Here is a 6,000-nt window from a genome sequence, read left to right as displayed (position 1 = left end):
AGTGCCTTTTGACTTGTGCAAAAAGTTATAAGGGAAGCACAGCCTGAGTGAAAGAGTTTATTAGGAAATGAGACATGAATACTAGTGAAGTAAATGGAAGACAAAAGACAGGACCAGTTTGGGAAGGAAAAAGTCCTTGACAAGAGTTTAGTTATGATTTTAAGTACGGAGGCTGTGTTTGTAGATTGTTGAAATCAGAATAAGAGCAGTGTAAGTTTAAGGATCCAATCTAACCAGATGAATAGAAAGAATTCCTTTACCTCAGTGGTTTGGGCTTGACCCATAGGAGTTTGCGAATTCAGTAAACTAGTGGACAGATAGGAGAAATAAGAAAACATATTTTAAAAGTTTACATTGGACATCTGCTGGAGGACTTGTGGCTTTGGATTGGGAGCAACAAGCTGTGGAAAATTTAGAAAGTTAAGAAAGAGTGAATGAAATAGCTTGTATTTGTAAGAATTTTCCTGCAGTTTTTGGTGCATCTAGAGGTTGGCCTTGTGCCTGGGTGCTATTACTATCGTTCTTCTGCTAACCAGCACAGTAAATGTAAACAACAGCTCCTTGATCGAGCTGATAAGTGGAAAGTTGCATTTAGTACCTGAGCTGTGGGCTGTAAGAAAAAGTCTAGGAAAGGACTGACTTTTCACTTGCTGAGTGAAAAGCAGGACAAGAAGCAATGGACAAGATAATAAGAATTAAAGCAGAGTACCAGTTTTGTTAAGGAGGGATGACGGGAACTAACCAGAGTAAAGAGATCCCTAAAACTTGTCCTTTGGGGTGCGTTTTGGCACATTGGAAGGAGCTAGTGGGGTATGGAGACTCAGAGAACCAAAAGACCCTTGTAAAGTTTTGAACACAATGGTGACCACTTTATAAACTTGAGGGGGGGGCCAGGTGGCCCTCAGTTGGATATTTACATTATGAAACTTTGTTACAGCTTATGTTATTTTTCAGACACAGAAATGGGAGGAGTTGACTTACTCTGACTGTTTTGGTTTTTTGGGTTTTTTTTCTCCTGAATCACCTTGAGTGGCAGAAAGATTGTGGACTCAGAGCCCCCTCTGACCCCTTGGTATTGGTCTTAGAAAAAGACAATGAGGCTAAGTTAAAATAATGTTGCAGTGCATGCTCCATAAACGAACGCTGCACACACCCTGATAAGGTGTATCCAGCTAACCCTCTGGAATAAGAATTGGGGAATTTGTTTGAACCACCCGCTAAAAGGCAAAGCGGGGTGAGAGGGGAAGCAAATTTGAGACGGTTATTAACCTCAACTCCCGCTTTACCTTCTACTTCTGAAAAAAAGCCAGCTCGTGTTACTTCAGCTCCTATTCCCTCATTCCACCTCCTGAAATTTCTATGTCCCATCCCCCACTCCAGTCCCATTCCACCTCCTGAGATTTCTTCTTCTATCCAGACTCCAGCCTATGTTCCATCCCCCACTCTAGTTAAAGCAATTTCTATTTCAACTCCAGTATCCAGAAGGAAGAAAAAGTGATGATCAAAGAAGAGGAGATTGAAAAGAGGAATGGAGCAGAGGATCTTACCCTAGGAGACCCTCTGGTTATAATAAAAGTAGGAAACAAAAAAAAAAAAATGATAAACACAAGAGCAACATATTGGATGTTAAATAAAGCCTTAATACCAATAACAGATGATTATGTCATGGTAAAGGGGGCAACTGGCCAGTCTGAAAGGGCTTATTTTTGTAGCCCATTGAAATATAAGTTTGGGAAACAATGGGGAATTCACAGGTTTTTATATATGCCCAATGCTCCATTAGCACTTTTGGGTAAGAATCTATTGGAACGATTAAAACCAAAAATAATATTCAAAAATGGGGAAATTAGTTTGGAGGTAAATGATCAGCAATACGTGGAACTGTTAAATGTAATGCTAATAACCAAAGATATTGTGGCTGAAAACAAAGAAGAAATTATTAAGAAAATAATAGATCAGCTGCTCCCTGGGGTGTGGGCCTCCAATATACCAGCGAGAGCAAAGAATGCTCTACCAGTACAAATCCAGCTTAAAGAAGGAAAACAACCAGTTAAAATTAGACAATACCCCTTAAAAAAGGAAAGTAGGGAAGGGATTAGTCCAGTAATTAAGAACTTTTTGCAAATAGGACTACTGAAAAAATGTCAATCTGATTTTAATACTCCTATTTTGTCCGTAAAAAAGCCCGATGGATCATAGAGGTTAGTACAAGATTTGCGAGCTGTCACCAGTGGTAGCCAACCCCTATATCTTGTTAACTCGTTTAACATCCAAACTAACCTGGTTTACTGTTTTAGATTTAAAGGATGCTTTCTTTTGCCTTCCTCTCCATGAAACCAGCCAGAAAATGTTTGCATTTGAATGGGAAAATCCCAAAACTGGAGGTAAAACTCAGCTCACATGGTGTGTACTACCCCAGGGGTTCAAGAATTCCCCTACCATATTTGGAGAAGAGCTGGCAAAAGATCTAGAATCCTGGGAAGCTCCATCAAGAGAAGGACAGCTGTTACAGTATGTGGAGGACCTCCTGAGAGCTAGTAAAACTCAAGAAGCATGTATGGAGTGGACGGTAAGCCTCCTAAATTTTTTGGGGTCTACAGGGGTATCGAGTATCCCAGAAGAAAGCCCAGATGGTGAGACGAACAGTTGTCTATCCGGGCTATGAGATTAGTGCTGGACAAAGAACCTTGGGACGGGATTGCAAGGAAACAATATGCCAGACCCCAAAACCCCAAACAGTGAAAGAACTGAGAACCTTCTTGGGCATGACAGGGTAGTGCAGACTGTGGATTTACAATTATGGGCTGTTAGTCAAAACCCTATATACCTTGATTACGGAAGGAAGCAGAGATCTCCAACGGATGAAAGAAGCAACAGGAGCCTTTGACCAACTAAAGAAGGCTCTCATGTCAGCTCCAGCCCTGGGACTTCCAGATGTGAGTAAACCATTCTTTCTGTTTTCTCACAAAAAGCAGGGGATTGCTCTGGGAATACCAGAACAAGACCTGGGCCCGTACTGGAGGGCAGTCACCTGCCTCTCCAAACAGCTGGACACGGCAGCCAAGGGGTGGCCAGGGTGCCTCAGAGCTGTTGCAGCAGTAAGAGGCACACAAATTCACCCTAGGCCAGAAGCTGCAGTCCTGGAGGTGAAAGGAAGACATTGGCTTTCCCCACAAAGATTTCTAAAGTACCAGGCCATACTAGTAGAACAAGATGATGTTGAAATTGTGGTAACTAACACTGTCAATCCAGCTTCTTTCCTCAGCGGGAGTATGGGAGAACCAGTGATCCATGACTGCCTGGAGACCATTGAAGCCACTTACTCCAGTCACCTGGATCTGAAGGACACCCCTCTCGAGGACACTGCAACTTGGTTCACTGATGGGAGCATCTACATCATCAGTGGAAAAAGATATGCTGGGTATGCGGTTACCACAATAGAGAGGTGATAGAGTCTGGACCATTGCCAACAAACACCTCTGCACAGAAGGCTGAAATAATCACTTTAACCCAGGCCTTAGAGCTAGCTAAAAGAAAAGAAATCAACATGTATACACCAAAAAGTGAGCTCTGAATTGGAAAAAGGAAATGAGCTGGTGGACAGAAAGGCAAAAGAAACAGCTAAAGGTAAGGTAATTATTAAAACAATTGAGGCAGCTTTAATTCTAGATGGGCAAATTTCTATGGAAGGTAAGCCAAGATACAATAAAAGGGACAAAAAGCTCATTAGAGAAGAAAACAGGAGTTATAACCAAGAGGGGTGGGCTATTACAGACAGAGGAAAAGGTAGGCTTGTGATCCCCTCTTACATGTTATGGTTATTAGTGAAAAAGGACCATGAGAAAACACATTGGGGAATTGATGCTCTGTACAATTATTTGAAAGATCAAATCATGGCCAGAAACTTGCAAGGTGCAGTAATTCAGGTGACTTGAAAAAGGCTATGGGCCTGGGCAACAATGGCAAATTGATTTTTCAGAACTACCCAGGAGAGGGGGGTAACAATACCTATTGGTATTAATAGGTACCTTTTCAGGGTGGCCAGAAACTTTCCCTACCAAAATTGTCAAAGCATGAAAAGTAACCAAAGCATTGTTATTAGGAAAAGAATTTACTAACTTTGAAGAAGGAGTGGGGAATGAATCATGGTTTTAAAAAGTTAAGGTTTTTGCTAAGAGTAGAAGTAGTTTCCATGACCAAGACGTAACTTAGGTAGGTAAATGGCAGGTTAATAATTACTAGATGCTTAGGCTAGAGCTAATTGGTATAATTATCTGCTATTATAAATTTACGTACAGAAGAACGCAAAATAAGTAAACTGCTAACCATGAAGCACGGAGCCTTGGATCGTGCCAGAGGGTCACTGAGACCTGATGAAGACTCTCCTGACTTCATCCTTCGAGACCGCTGACCCATTTCGAGACCACCGACCCAATTCAAGAGAAGAGCTGTGCACGCGTGAAGGACTAATGGGCTCGTTTTAATATGGGATGGGGATGGGATGTGCTGGGGTTATGCATATGTATTGTATGTAAGATCTTGGGGAATAAATAGATGGCAAAGAACCTTGTTCAGGGCCGTCACGCCTTTCGGAGGTGACTCCTGTGCCGCGCGCCGGTGAATAAACATGCCACTTTCTAAGTTTAATTAGTTAGAGGGTCTTTGTCCATGATTATACAGGGTTTTTTAATGATTCAGCTGTAGATCCTTTTGTGGGAAAATGGAGTGTGTAAAGCTGCCAATCATTTTGGTGTGAATTTGGAGGTTTTTTGGGGTCCCAGGTGAATTATGGGTTGAATTCTGGGGATTTCGGGGTTCCCAGGTGAATGGGGGGGGGGGGGGATTTGGGGAGATCCAGGTGAGTTTTGAGGGGTCCCAGGTTGATTTTGGGGGAGAATTTGTGGAATTTTGGGGGATCCCGGGTAGCGAGGTTTGGGGTTGTGTTGGTTTGAAAGTAAAACCAGTGCGAGACTCCAAGTCAGTAATACAATTCTATAGGAGAAAAGAGAAAAAATAAAATACATGCAATAATATAAACGAAAAACCACCAACAAAGTCAGAAATACAACCTGACACCCTGTCAGTCAGGGTGTTGGTAGCAGTCCGTATAAATGGTGGCTGCAGTCTTCCTGGATGACAGATGTGGTTCAATTTAAGCATTGCTCCTTTAGAAGGTGCAGTTTTCCTCCGAAGATCCAGCGATGATGTGGAAAAAGGTCAGACTTTCCTCTGGGATCCAGTGGAAAGGACTGCCTTGGTGTTCCAAATCTCAGTTTTTATCTAGGTAGGAAATGTTTGGCTCCTCCCCCTGGCTGGAGCATCTCCCAATGGGATGATGTAATCAGTCACACAAGAGGACTTAATGGCCCATTAACAGAATATATCTTCTGGAGAAGGATGGGTTGTGAAAAGATAACGATGATCATCCCCCTGATCTTATCAGATGGCACATCAGCAGGGGATATCTCCCACAGAGATAAGGATCACCACCCCTCCCACATTTTAACAGATGGTGATAGAATACACATTTTTGCATTGTACCCCAGGACATAATCCACCCCTTATTCTATTACCATCTACATCATACCCAAACCAATACCCTGTTACAGATATATAATTCAAAATGAAACCTTACATACAGTTCTCACTAAAAATTAGGTCTCCTTGCAGTACACAACGGGTTTCCCCATCTTTCTGCATTACCCACCAAGTGCAACCAGGCCCTTCAGCAAAAACAATCCCACAGATCGGTTTGCCTTTGCCTGTGGTGGGATTAATCCAAACAGTCTTTCCTAAAATACCTTTCATGTGTGCCACAGGGATCTTGTTTCCATCCACTGTGTGCAGGGGTTCAGAGTGGGCAGGACCGGCTCAGTTGATGGACCCTCAGGTGTTAACCATCCAGGTGGCTTTGGCCAAGTTCATTTCCCAAATTCTGAAGGTTCCACCACCTGGTGCTTTCAAAGTAGTCTTAAGGAGTCCATTAGACCGTTCAACTTT

The sequence above is a fragment of the Sturnus vulgaris genome, chromosome W (assembly GCF_052056855.1).
Source record: "Sturnus vulgaris isolate bStuVul1 chromosome W, bStuVul1.hap1, whole genome shotgun sequence".
NCBI classification, from domain to species: Eukaryota; Metazoa; Chordata; class Aves; order Passeriformes; family Sturnidae; genus Sturnus; species Sturnus vulgaris.
The sequence above is the reverse complement of the archived record's forward strand: the minus strand, read 5'-3'. Positions refer to the sequence as shown.